Source organism: Amia ocellicauda, chromosome 16, assembly GCF_036373705.1.
Source record: "Amia ocellicauda isolate fAmiCal2 chromosome 16, fAmiCal2.hap1, whole genome shotgun sequence".
Taxonomy (NCBI): Eukaryota; Metazoa; Chordata; class Actinopteri; order Amiiformes; family Amiidae; genus Amia; species Amia ocellicauda.
The window spans coordinates 1542745-1556982 of record NC_089865.1 but is presented as its reverse complement, the minus strand read 5'-3'; the positions used below and the strand labels follow the sequence as shown (position 1 = coordinate 1556982).

The following is a 14238-nucleotide window of genomic DNA, read 5'->3' as shown; positions in this document are numbered from 1 at the left end:
AATTGCCACTGCAGATACGGGCGACTCTTAATTGCGCATCAGAGATAAATGGCTTTAATTGCGGCTGCGAGGCGGTGAGGTGTGATGGGGTTAGTGGGGCTTATCATCCCACCGCAACAGCGTGACGAGCCCCCGCCCCAGACAAAGAGTCGGGGTCTGTGGGGTCTTTTAAATGCGTCTGTATTTTGATCAGCGTGTTATCCGTGTGACCGTGCAGCGGGCAGGGAGCACAGACCCCCATCTCTCCCTTTGTTGAGCCCCGCAGTCAGGGCAGGTCAAACAGAGCCGAGCTACACAACAGTGCCGGCCACAGATAGGGCAATTCCTCTCTGCTTGGTTTACACTCGTCCCTGCGATCATGAGGGAACATAGAAATGGAGGGAGAGGGAGAGAGAAAGAGAGACGTTATCTCACACACACATACACAAACAAACCCTACAGCGGGAAACATCGCGACTCTACTCCGGGGTCTTCAGGAGCTCCGACAGAGGAGAGTTAATTGGACCAATTATGTGCTTAATTATCACACTGCCACACATCTCTCATCACCGACCCTTCAAACCCCTCTTTATAGCAGCCACTCAGGCAGAGCCGGGTTAAAACACACGATTAATACTAATCATCAATGGGAAAAGCACCAGCTCTGTGCATCCCCCCCGCAGCTCGGCGTGCAGGAGCTGTCCAGCACCGTGTGCGCAGTGGAGCCTGGACCTCAGATCAGCAAACTGAAACAACAGACGAAACAGCGACCCGGGTCGGCCTTGCATCAGTGTCGAGTCGCTGTGCACAGGACATGCCAGAGTCCCAGCGACACACATGCACCTGCCCCTCCACCTTCCTGTCTGCGGGAGGCAGGGGCACGACCTCCCCCATCCTGGGCACATCACAGCCCCGGCGGCACTGCCCTGTGTGACTCCCAGCGCCCCCAAGACACAGCACGGGGTGATTTCTCATCTGCAGTTCACAGCACAGACCCCGAATTAAACATCTTCCCAGGAATAATATACATCCCTCTCTGAATATAATGAGGAGCAGACATGCATGTTGTTGTGCTGGAGGAGGATACCGCAGCCCAGAGTCACACGACAACAACTCTGCAGTCTCTTGGACAACAAGACCCATGAGAAAACAACCTGGCAAAAGAGCGACCCGGGGGCGGGGGTGAACATGGGGATTATCAGTCTCCACGACTACAGAGTGCGGATACTCGTTTACTAGATCTGAGAGTCTGGCACTGAAAGGCGCTATATAATTGCAATTTGGTTGTGCTACTATTACAGCTCATATAATAGGACTACTACTGCTAGGTGCGCTAGTGCTACTCATCCTAATAATACGGTTAATCGTCACCATGTTAAACTCATTACAGGCCCAGAGGGGTCTGCCCCGAGGATCGCAGCGCACAAATCCAATCACTTAATCAGCGACATCGCGGGCAGGAGCCGGACCTGCTGCACCGCACCGCCCCGAGACAGCAGCGGGACCGGGGTAGGGGTGGGGTACTCACGGGTGCCATCGAAGCGGGTGGCGATGGTGTCCAGGAAGGTGTTCTGCGGGGCCAGCAGACCCTTCATCACGGGCATCCTGGAGCGGGTGGAGGGGGCTCTCCGCGGCCGGCGCCCCGGGGCTGCGGCCTCTCGCTCCTCGGACCCGAAACCGGGCAGGAAGCGGGAGGTACCGGGCGCGCACCCCAGCCCCTGCAGGAGCGCGCCGATGCGGGACACCCGCTGCTCCACTTTCCCGGCGGGGGTGGGACCCTGTCCTTCACGGGGAAGCGGGCATGGCAGCGCGGGGGACCCCTGTAAGGGGGGCAAAGGCAGGCAAAGCCAAGTCAGCGGAAAAGCGAAGTTGACCGAGAGCGAGTCCAGCTGGCCGGCGGGGGCGGCCCGGGGTCGGGTGTCCGCTCTGCGCTCGGGCTCGGGCTCTCTCCTCCTCTCCTCCTCTCCTCCTCTTTCTTCTCGATCTCCTCACTGGGCTGTGCAGTGCGCTTCTCTCTCTCCCCCCCTCCCTCTCTCTCTTCCTCTCCTGCTCCTCGGCGGCTCGTGTTGCTTGGTTTCTGCGAGCTTTGCTGCCTCCCGGCAGATGCCGAGTCACGTGGTCCCTCTGCGGGGGGGCTCGAAGGCGGGTCCTCGAGGCGCGAGGCGAGGCGGGAGACCCCCGGGACCCCCGGGTGTGCGCGAGCCCAGACTGATGCCAATCAACACCCGCGAGCATCAGGCATGCGCAGCAAGCACGACCCGCAAACGAGCCGGCGGCTCTCGCACACCTGGGCAGGTAGAGGCTGGGCTGGGCTGCCCCTCCGCGCCGCTGCGGGCTAAACGCGCCGAATCGCGACCCCCGGGGGGGATGCGTGGGTGCCGGCTGCGCTCGCCGTGACTGTATTTCCACGGAGCACAAACTCCATCTGGCGCCGAGCAACACCGCGACCAGATGCGACTGGAGAAGATCGTCCCACAGCAGACACACAGGGGCCACTGGATCAGTCCCACAGCAGACACACAGGGGCCACTGGATCAGTCCCACAGCAGACACACAGGGGCCACTGGATCAGTCCCACAGCAGACACACAGGGGCCACTGGATCAGTCCCACAGCAGACACACAGGGGCCACTGGATCAGTCCCACAGCAGACACACAGGGGCCACTGGATCAGTCCCACAGCAGACACACAGGGGCCACTGGATCAGTCCCACAGCAGACACACAGGGGCCACTGGATCAGTCCCACAGCAGACACACAGGGGCCACTGGATCAGTCCCACAGCAGACACACAGGGGCCACTGGATCAGTCCCACAGCAGACACACAGGGGCCACTGGATCAGTCCCACAGCAGACACACAGGGGCCACTGGATCAGTCCCACAGCAGACACACAGGGGCCACTGGATCAGTCCCACAGCAGACACACAGGGGCCACTGGATCAGTCCCACAGCAGACACACAGGGGGCACTGGATCAGTCCCACAGCAGACACACAGGGGCCACTCAGGACCAGGCGCTATAAGCACCGGCGTGTTTCAGGATATTGAAGCTCCTCTCATGAAGTCCCTGCGGATCCGTGCCCCCCTATGATTTCTGGGTATGGGGTGCGGCCTATACCCACTCGACTGGCTCAGCTCCTCCATTTCTTCCCTTCAGTCTTGCAGCTTTTCTCCTCTATACAACACGGAGACACGCTTCCACTATACGAATATGAAAATGTATTCGATTATTGGAGCATCCTTTCAACACACGCACGGGGGGGTGGTACATCGCTGCTAACTGTACCTGCCACCTGTGTTTGTGCTCTGCTCCGAGGTTGCTATTCGTATTGTCTAATTCATGTTTTTTTCCGGGTCCGGTGTAGTTCAAGAGTATCATAAAAAGGTCCATTAAGACCACCACCACCCCAGGACCTGCAATGCTGTCTGTCCACCTGCGAAAGCGGGACGATTAGGGGGTTGATAGTCGGGCACAAGTTATTATTAATAGGGGGGAACGATGTTAAGAGCAGTTGTCATTGAGGACTACTAGAGTTTGCTGAAGTATTAATAGCAATGATAACAGTTAGAAAGTGTGGAAGATGAGTTCGTGGCTTTTCTGCCCGGCCGCAGTGATGTGCTCTGATAGTCGTAGTGATAATATTAATATTAGTGGCAGCTGCAGTACTAGTTACAGGTCGAGATAACAGTGCATTTGCATACTCAATCGTATGCTGCGAATAGACGAGCTGGCACAAATATTAGTTATAGCATCAACAGGCACTGGTTCTGGTAGTAGTCACTCTAACACTAATGTATTCAATAATGTATCAATGCATGATAATCGCCTCACCTGGGACCTTAGGCGTCTGACAATCTGTAGTTCAGTGCTGCCCTCTAGAGGACACAACGCACAGACGCAATTCGCCGGACTCTTCCTTCAGGCTGAGCATGTCAGAATGGTCACTGAATGTGCAAGAATATACTTAATATTACTGAAATGCACACAAACTGTCTAGCTCATAAACTATAGTGGTCAAGGTCCACAAATACATACATGTACGCAGTGCATAGCGCTTCATATACATGCACTACAAGTCAAAGGGTGTGGTGTCAGCACTAACACATGGATTTATAATAATTTACACGCCACCATGAACATAGTCTGCCATCACAGTACAGCTACCAACCTAATTCACTTTGCATACTATCGCTGAGAGTTTACTACTCCTAACATAAATGATTCTATTACTACTGCCATTACAAACAAGCTGATATGAAAGATAGGAGCCCCAGACAGCAGCTCGGGTTCACACGAAAATAAAGCCAGCAGCGCCCTCTACCGTCCCAGCGGCAGAAACGCGTTTTGTGCTCGGTAATCAACCAGCACCCGCCGCCTGCGGAGACTCAGTGAAGAGCCGCTGGCCTGGGTGGGGGGGCTCTTACAAAAGCGCCTCTCTGTCATCTCCACCTTCATCCTGGTCCTTCTGTCCCAGTGCCGATGATGGGGCTGGTGTGGACACTTCGTAGTGGGTCTTTATTAAATCATGTTATCTCTCAAAGGGAAGATTTTAAGATGATTCCATGAATTTCCTCAACGACACCTGTCTGTCCAGCTGCCTATAGACCCCCATGTGTGTCGCTCACAGCCCGTCCTGTGTCCTGTTTGAATACACGATGACGCACACAGGAGCTGGTTGCCGTTTCACCTGGGATCCTCAGTTGGCTCCAGCAAAGATCTAGTCTTTGGTCTTAAAATGGTCTGAACACAGTTCTTCTGGACATTCAGTATCGTCTGGAAAAACCACCAGAGCTGCCTTGCCCCCGTTAAATCCCAGACCATATTGTACGTTTAATAAATAACACAAACTGGCACAGGCACCAGTGTGAGCTGATCTGAGAATGAACACGGCTGTTGACTGTCACACTTTAATGTTGTCCAGTTCTGTTTGATCCCATGTTTTCTTGTCTCTCGCTGTCTGTGTCTCTCTGTTTCTCTCACTGTGTCTCTCTCCCTGTCTGTGTCTCTCACTGTGTCTCTGTGTCTCACTGTGTCTCTGTCCCTCACTGTGTCTCTCGCTGTCTCTCACTGTGTCTCTGTGTCTCTTGCGGTCTCTCACTGTGTCTCTCGCTGTCTGCGTCTCTCACTGTGTCTCTGTCTCTCACTGTGTCTCTCGCTATCTCTCACTGTGTCTCTGTGTCTCTCGCTGTCTGTGTCTCTCACTGTGTCTCTGTGTCTCTTGCGGTCTCTCACTGTGTCTCTCGCTGTCTGTGTCTCTGTCTCTCACTGTGTCTCTCGCTATCTCTCACTGTGTCTCTGTGTCTCTCGCGGTCTCTCACTGTGTCTCTCGCGGTCTCTCACTGTGTCTCTCGCGGTCTCTCACTGTGTCTCTCGCTGGCTGTGTCTCTCACTGTGTCTCTGTCTCTCACTGTGTCTCTCGCTATCTCTCACTGTGTCTCTCGCTGTCTGTGTCTCTCACTGTGTCTCTGTCTCTGTGTCTCTCACTGTGTCTCTGTGTCTCTTGCGGTCTCTCACTGTGTCTCTGTGTCTCTCACTGTGTCTCTGTGTCTCTCACTGTGTCTCTGTGTCTCTCGCGGTCTCTCACTGTGTCTCTCGCTGTCTGTGTCTCTCACTGTGTCTCTGTGTCTCTCGCTGTGTATCTGTCCCTCACTGTGTCTCTCGCTGTCTCTCACTGTGTCTCTGTGTCTCTTGCGGTCTCTCACTGTGTCTCTCGCTGTCTGTGTCTCTCAGTCTCTCGCTGTGTATCTGTCTCACACTGTGTCTCTCGCTGTCTCACACTGTGTCTCTGTGTCTCTCACTGTGTCTCTCGCTGTCTCTCTCGCTGTCTATCTGTCTCTCACTGTGTCTCTCGCTGTCTGAGTCTCTCACTGTGTCTCTCGCTGTCTCACACTGTGTCTCTGTGTCTCTCTCGCTGTCTATCTGTCTCTCACTGTGTCTCTCGCTGTCTGAGTCTCTCACTGTGTCTCTCGCTGTGTCTCTGTGTCTCTCGCGGTGTCTCTCACTGTGTCTCTGACTGTGGATCTGTGTCTCTCACTCAGTCTCTGTCTCACACTGTGTCTCTCGCTGTGTCTCTGTGTCTCTCACGGTCTCTCACACTGTGTATCTGTGTCTCACACTGTGTCTCTCGCTGTCTGTGTCTCTCACTGTGTCTCTCGCTGTCTGTGTCTCTCACTGTGTATCTGTCTCTCACTGTGTCTCTCGCTGTCTCGCTCTCTCTGTCTCTCACTGTGTCTCTGTGTCTCTCGCGGCCTCTCACTGTCTGTGTCTCTCACTGTGTCTCTGTATCTCTCGCGGTCTCTCACTGTGTATCTGTCTCACACTGTGTCTCTCGCTGTCTCACACTGTGTCTCTCGCTGTCTCACACTGTGTCTCTCGCTGTCTATCTGTCTCTCACTGTGTCTCTCGCTGTCTGAGTCTCTCACTGTGTCTCTCGCTGTGTCTCTGTGTCTCTCGCGGTGTCTCTCACTGTGTCTCTGACTGTGGATCTGTGTCTCTCACTCAGTCTCTGTCTCACACTGTGTCTCTCGCTGTGTCTCTGTGTCTCTCACGGTCTCTCACACTGTGTCTCTCTGTCTCTCACTGTGTCTCTGTGTCTCTAGCGGTCTCTCACTGTGTCTCTCACTGTGTCTCTGTGTCTCTCGCACAGACCCGCACAGACCCGCCCCCAGAGCACGCTCTGCCCGTCGGGTTTGTCTCGTGGTCGGAGTCGACGCTGGGGTCTTGCAGAACTTTTTCGAGCTTTATTGTCTCGATCGTTGCCTGTCCAACAAGAGGTGTAACTTTGTCAGTCAGTTGTCGACTTAACCTCAGCGCACAAGCTCTGCTCCTCCGCCAACGCCTGCCCCAGAGGCAACTGAACTGTAACACACATGTATATCGGCTACTTGGACAAATAAGACTCGATTCAATATAATTCTGACCCCTAGACACGCCCCACAACCTGACAATCACAGCGTGGACAGTCAGCTCAGTGGAGGAACAATGTCTAACGGGTTTCTGTTCCAAATGAGCTCTCAATTACTAAATTGAACCCTTAATTGAAGAGATCTGATTACATTTGAATCTTTAAATTGTGTAACCATAAATATTTGGTTCCGTAATAAGATCAGTTCCTTCTACAATCTTATATTTAACTTTAAACTCCTACTGATAAAAATAATGAAATGGCTCTGATTTAGGACATGATTACTTCAATTAAGGGTTCAATTAAGTAATTGAGAGCTCGGCTGGATTGAGAACCACTGGTCTAGGACAACTGATCCTGGAAAATAAAGCCTCTCTACAACTGTGTCAGGTACTTGCAGTCAGTCCCCAGGTATGAAGAGCTCTATTGTGAGGAGCTTCTGGGCGCCCACCTCTCTGTCCGACTGCTCGCTCTTCCGCTCGGCGATCTCCCGCAGCTTTCTGTTCCTGGCCAGGAGGGCCCGGCTGCTGATGTCAGGATGTCTCTGAGGCGCTCCTGCTCCTCGGCCATGGCCTTCTCCTGGACCGGGCCCTCGTTCTGAGCTGCTTCCAGCTGCTGGCGCAGGAGCAGCTTCTCGCTCTGGGCTGGGCCAGTCGCTCCGGCAGGCTCTCCTCCAGAGCCGAGGGCTCGCTCTGCGGCTCGGCCTCCTGTCCCTCGCTGTGTGACGGACACTGCGGAGGTCTGCTCTCGGTCCCAATTCGATTTGAGCAGCTGGAAAGCAAAAGAAAAGGGGAAGGTCTTTCTTAAACAGACACGTTGTCTTCCTGTGAGAGGGACAGAGCAGCAGCACTGAAGAGGAGACCCCCGTCACTCATCCGACTCATTAGGACGATTTCTCACAAACGCTAATGAACGTTTCAAAAACTTGATGAGAGTTTATTTCCAGAACAGTCTCACCCATGCAGTCCATTGGCCAGAGCGTGGATCTCAGCGGCCCGTCCCCCGCTGTGCTTTATCGATACGTCTGCACGGTAATTTAAAAGAACGCAGATCATGGGCCGGAGTCCACTGCTGGCTGCGATCATCAGACGGGTCCTGAGAAAAACACAATCGTCTCATTACAGGAAAAGACTCAACTTCAATATGCATTATAGAAATACAGTTCATTCTGTACCACTGCGACACTGACAAGACATTGAACCGTCATGAGCTCCATATTCATACTTTGGTCCAGGCCGAGGTATTCAATTTATTAAGCAGCAGAGAAAAAACTCCCCCCATCCAGTCCTCTGATTCTAAAATGGGGGGGTGGGGGATACTTGGAATACAAAATCTCAGAAAATATTTACAATTATGACATATTCTGGAACAAGACAGTCTACTGATCAAAACAAGACCATCCACGTTTTGGTAGAAGCAACACACACCCGTAGAGAGCTCAACATGTCAGGATGGAAAACGAGTTTACATCACTGGATCTGAACCAGAACATCAAATAATATACACTGGATTAATCGTTAGGCTGCTCTGAACAAAACAAGACTATTTGCAAATCAATCCGGTTGAAACCGAGTGAGAATGAGACGCGCTGGTAGCCAAGAGAATGAGCTTTCAAACGATGTGCGCATTGTAGGAACACAGTGTCACTTCAATGCACAGGAGCTGCGTCACACTGACAAACAATGCTTAAGAGGGTGTAGGAACAGGAACAGTCACGGTGGCCGAGAGGTTAAGGCGTTGGGCTCGAAATCCAATGGGGTTTCCCCGCACAGGTTCGAATCCTGTTCGTGACGGTTGGTCACTCTATTGAAAACACAGAAGTACTTACAGGTTGCCACAGGTGAGAGGCAGCCGTCTTGTTGTTTGACTAGTTTCAGACCAGTCTTAGTGTTAAGGTACAACGCTTCAGCTGAAGCAACCCTTCGGATCCCAGTGAATCAGGCACCCCAGTGAGCGTTTCCAGTAACAGAGGAGACTCTCAGCAGGAGACAGGCTCGGGAAGTAAAGTCACTGACATGAAGTCTGTTCGTTTATTGAAAGTTTCACACTGCCTTTTATACACCTACAAGAAATATTTCAAAGGAGGTTCGGGGCCGTCCCGAACCTGGATGATATTTTCTTGACGTGTCCCGGGGCAGTTCTGAGACACGGGAAGCAATAATTCATGAGGTATCTTTATAATTAGGGAAACAATATTTCATCCAGACATGGAAGCACTGGAAACAAGGACAAAGCACACACTATACTGATAAGAACGTGTTATATAGTTTTGGATCGTTAACTAAACAATGTCCACAGCAGTAGAAATTATCTCCATCTGCCACACAGATCAGTCTGAGCACAGAAATCCTAATAAGAACAAGGAAACCCTTATAAGAGCAAGTTTGAACTAGTAACTTACTGGAAAGTGTATGTACAATACATGGGGGGCAATTTTACCCCAACACTTAGCATTGCTCACGTTGTTTTAAGTTTGCCGTAATTGAAGTTAGCATTGTCTGTAGTTTGCCTCAGTTGAAGTCAGTTCAGTCCAGCTGCTGAGTTGGTGAAAGTAAGCAGGTTGTAGAGAGGAGATTTAGTCAAGGACTATCAGGAATTCTGTTGCAGAAGACCTAGGAGTCTACGTGGACTCCTCGCTTTCTCCAGCCAAACAGTGTGGGGAAGCAATAAAAAAGGCAAACACGATGCTAGGGTATATTGTCAAAAGTGTAGAATTGAGAACAAGGGCAGTGATGTTCAGACTGTACAATGCACTAGTTAGAGCTCATCTGGATACTGTGCACAGTTCTGGGCTCCACACTTCAAGAAAGATATCACTGCTCTAGAGGCAGTTCAGAGGAGAGCAACCAGACTTATTCCAGGTCTGAAGGGAAAGTCCTACTGAGAGACTGAGGACCTGAACCTTTTCACCCTGGAACAGAGGAGACTACATGGGGACTTGATCCAAGTCTTCAACATCATGAAAGGCATCGACCACATCAAACCAGAGGAGCTTTTCCAGATCAGCAGGGACACACGCACCCGGGGACACAAATGGAAATTGGGCTTCAAGGCATTCAAGACAGAAAACAGGAGACACACAGAGAGGCGTCACAATCTGAACAAACTCCCCAGCGATGTGGCTGAAGAGGCAATTTGGGAACATTCAAAAACAGACGGGATAGGATCCTTGATCACTTAGTTATTAATGGACACATTTGACATTATTTTTCATTATTTTCACAGTCACGGTGGCCGAGAGGTTAAGGCGTTGGACTCGAAATCCAATGGGGTTTCCCCGCACAGGTTCGAATCCTGTTCGTGACGGTTGGTCACTCTATTGAAAACACAGAAGTACTTACAGGTTGCCACAGGTGAGAGGCAGCCGTCTTGTTGTTTGACTAGTTTCAGACCAGTCTTAGTGTTAAGGTACAACGCTTCAGCTGAAGCAACCCTTCGGATCCCAGTGAATCAGGCACCCCAGTGAGCGTTTCCAGTAACAGAGGAGACTCTCAGCAGGAGACAGGCTCGGGAAGTAAAGTCACTGACATGAAGTCTGTTCGTTTATTGAAAGTTTCACACAGCCTTTTATACACCTACAAGAAATATTTCAAAGGAGGTTCGGGGCCGTCCCGAACCTGGATGATATTTTCTTGACGTGTCCCGGGGCAGTTCTGAGACACGGGAAGCAATAATTCATGAGGTATCTTTATAATTAGGGAAACAATATTTCATCCAGACATGGAAGCACTGGAAACAAGGACAAAGCACACACTATACTGATAAGAACGTGTTATATAGTTTTGGATCCTTAACTAAACAATGTCCACAGCAGTAGAAATTATCTCCATCTGCCACACAGATCAGTCTGAGCACAGAAATCCTAATAAGAACAAGGAAACCCTTATAAGAGCAAGTTTGAACTAGTAACTTACTGGAAAGTGTATGTACAATACATGGGGGGCAATTTTACCCCAACACTTAGCATTGCTCACGTTGTTTTAAGTTTGCCGTAATTGAAGTTAGCATTGTCTGTAGTTTGCCTCAGTTGAAGTCAGTTCAGTCCAGCTGCTGAGTTGGTGAAAGTAAGCAGGTTGTAGAAAGGAGATTTAGTCAAGGACTAGCAGGAATTCTGTTGCAGAAGACCTAGGAGTCTACGTGGACTCCTCACTTTCTCCAGCCAAACAGTGTGGGGAAGCAATAAAAAAGGCAAACACGATGCTAGGGTATATTGTCAAAAGTGTAGAATTGAGAACAAGGGCAGTGATGTTCAGACTGTACAATGCACTAGTTAGAGCTCATCTGGATACTGTGCACAGTTCTGGGCTCCACACTTCAAGAAAGATATCACTGCTCTAGAGGCAGTTCAGAGGAGAGCAACCAGACTTATTCCAGGTCTGAAGCGAATGTCCTACTGAGAGACTGAGGACCTAAACCTTTTCACCCTGGAACAGAGGAGACTACGTGGGGACTTGATCCAAGTCTTCAAAATCATGAAAGGCATCGACCACATCAAACCAGAGGAGCTTTTCCAGATCAGCAGGGACACACGCACCCGGGGACACAAATGGAAATTGGGCTTCAAGGCATTCAAGACAGAAAACAGGAGACACACAGAGAGGCGTCACAATCTGAACAAACTCCCCAGCGATGTGGCTGAAGAGACAATTTGGGAACATTCAAAAACAGACTGGATAGGATCCTTGATCACTTAGTTATTAATGGACACATTTGACATTATTTTTCATTATTTTCACAGTCACGGTGGCCGAGAGGTTAAGGTGTTGGACTCGAAATCCAATGGGGTTTCCCCGCACAGGTTCGAATCCTGTTCGTGACGGTTGGTCACTCTATTGAAAACACAGAAGTACTTACAGGTTGCCACAGGTGAGAGGCAGCCGTCTTGTTGTTTGACTAGTTTCAGACCAGTCTTAGTGTTAAGGTACAACGCTTCAGCTGAAGCAACCCTTTGGATCCCAGTGAATCAGGCACCCCAGTGAGCGTTTCCAGTAACAGAGGAGACTCTCAGCAGGAGACAGGCTCGGGAAGTAAAGTCACTGACATGAAGTCTGTTCGTTTATTGAAAGTTTCACACAGCCTTTTATACACCTACAAGAAATATTTCAAAGGAGGTTCGGGGCCGTCCCGAACCTGGATGATATTTTCTTGACGTGTCCCGGGGCAGTTCTGAGACACGGGAAGCAATAATTCATGAGGTATCTTTATAATTAGGGAAACAACATTTCATCCAGACATGGAAGCACTGGAACCAAGGACAAAGCACACACTATACTGATAAGAACGTGTTATATAGTTTTGGATCGTTAACTAAACAATGTCCACAGCAGTAGAAATTATCTCCATCTGCCACACAGATCAGTCTGAGCACAGAAATCCTAATAAGAACAAGGAAACCCTTATAAGAGCAAGTTTGAACTAGTAACTTACTGGAAAGTGTATGTACAATACATGGGGGGCAATTTTACCCCAACACTTAGCATTGCTCACGTTGTTTTAAGTTTGCCGTAATTGAAGTTAGCATTGTCTGTAGTTTGCCTCAGTTGAAGTCAGTTCAGTCCAGCTGCTGAGTTGGTGAAAGTAAGCAGGTTGTAGAAAGGAGATTTAGTCAAGGACTAGCAGGAATTCTGTTGCAGAAGACCTAGGAGTCTACGTGGACTCCTCGCTTTCTCCAGCCAAACAGTGTGGGGAAGCAATAAAAAAGGCAAACACGATGCTAGGGTATATTGTCAAAAGTGTAGAATTGAGAACAAGGGCAGTGATGTTCAGACTGTACAATGCACTAGTTAGAGCTCATCTGGATACTGTGCACAGTTCTGGGCTCCACACTTCAAGAAAGATATCACTGCTCTAGAGGCAGTTCAGAGGAGAGCAACCAGACTTATTCCAGGTCTGAAGCGAATGTCCTACTGAGAGACTGAGGACCTGAACCTTTTCACCCTGGAACAGAGGAGACTACGTGGGGACTTGATCCAAGTCTTCAACATCATGAAAGGCATCGACCACATCAAACCAGAGGAGCTTTTCCAGATCAGCAGGGACACACGCACCCGGGGACACAAATGGAAATTGGGCTTCAAGGCATTCAAGACAGAAAACAGGAGACACACAGAGAGGCGTCACAATCTGAACAAACTCCCCAGCGATGTGGCTGAAGAGACAATTTGGGAACATTCAAAAACAGACTGGATAGGATCCTTGATCACTTAGTTATTAATGGACACATTTGACATTATTTTTCATTGTTTTCACAGTCACGGTGGCCGAGAGGTTAAGGCGTTGGACTCGAAATCCAATGGGGTTTCCCCGCACAGGTTCGAATCCTGTTCGTGACGGTTGGTCACTCTATTGAAAACACAGAAGTATTTACAGGTTGCCACAGGTGAGAGGCAGGTGTCTTTTTGTTTGACTAGTTTCAGACCAGTCTTAGTGTTAAGGTACAACGCTTCAGCTGAAGCAACCCTTCGGATCCCAGTGAATCAGGCACCCCAGTGAGCGTTTCCAGTAACAGAGGAGACTCTCAGCAGGAGACAGGCTCGGGAAGTAAAGTCACTGACATGAAGTCTGTTCGTTTATTGAAAGTTTCACACTGCCTTTTATACACCTACAAGAAATATTTCAAAGGAGGTTCGGGGCCGTCCCGAACCTGGATGATATTTTCTTGACGTGTCCCGGGGCAGTTCTGAGACACGGGAAGCAATAATTCATGAGGTATCTTTATAATTAGGGAAACAATATTTCATCCAGACATGGAAGCACTGGAAACAAGGACAAAGCACACACTATACTGATAAGAACGTGTTATATAGTTTTGGATCGTTAACTAAACAATGTCCACAGCAGTAGAAATTATCTCCATCTGCCACACAGATCAGTCTGAGCACAGAAATCCTAATAAGAACAAGGAAACCCTTATAAGAGCAAGTTTGAACTAGTAACTTACTGGAAAGTGTATGTACAATACATGGGGGGCAATTTTACCCCAACACTTAGCATTGCTCACGTTGTTTTAAGTTTGCCGTAATTGAAGTTAGCATTGTCTGTAGTTTGCCTCAGTTGAAGTCAGTTCAGTCCAGCTGCTGAGTTGGTGAAAGTAAGCAGGTTGTAGAGAGGAGATTTAGTCAAGGACTAGCAGGAATTCTGTTGCAGAAGACCTAGGAGTCTACGTGGACTCCTCACTTTCTCCAGCCAAACAGTGTGGGGAAGCAATAAAAAAGGCAAACACGATGCTAGGGTATATTGTCAAAAGTGTAGAATTGAGAACAAGGGCAGTGATGTTCAGACTGTACTAGTTAGAGCTCATCTGGATACTGTGGACACAGGACACACTTCAAGAAAGATATCGCTGCTCTAGA

General features: G+C 49.8%; 4 non-coding genes across 4 annotated transcripts; all 4 read left to right on the top strand.

Annotated features, from left to right (window-relative positions):
* The first annotated feature begins 8597 nt into the window (after positions 1 to 8597).
* On the top strand, positions 8598 to 8679 carry trnas-cga (transfer RNA serine (anticodon CGA)). Its single transcript has one exon. It is a non-coding gene; the product is annotated as a tRNA-Ser (tRNA).
* A 1431-nt stretch (positions 8680 to 10110) lies between these two features.
* On the top strand, positions 10111 to 10192 carry trnas-cga (transfer RNA serine (anticodon CGA)). Its single transcript has one exon. It is a non-coding gene; the product is annotated as a tRNA-Ser (tRNA).
* Positions 10193 to 11623: 1431 nt separating this feature from the next.
* Positions 11624 to 11705, top strand: trnas-cga (transfer RNA serine (anticodon CGA)). The gene has a single exon. It is a non-coding gene; the product is annotated as a tRNA-Ser (tRNA).
* A 1431-nt stretch (positions 11706 to 13136) lies between these two features.
* trnas-cga (transfer RNA serine (anticodon CGA)) lies at positions 13137 to 13218 on the top strand. The gene has a single exon. It is a non-coding gene; the product is annotated as a tRNA-Ser (tRNA).
* The last annotated feature ends 1020 nt before the right edge of the window (positions 13219 to 14238 follow it).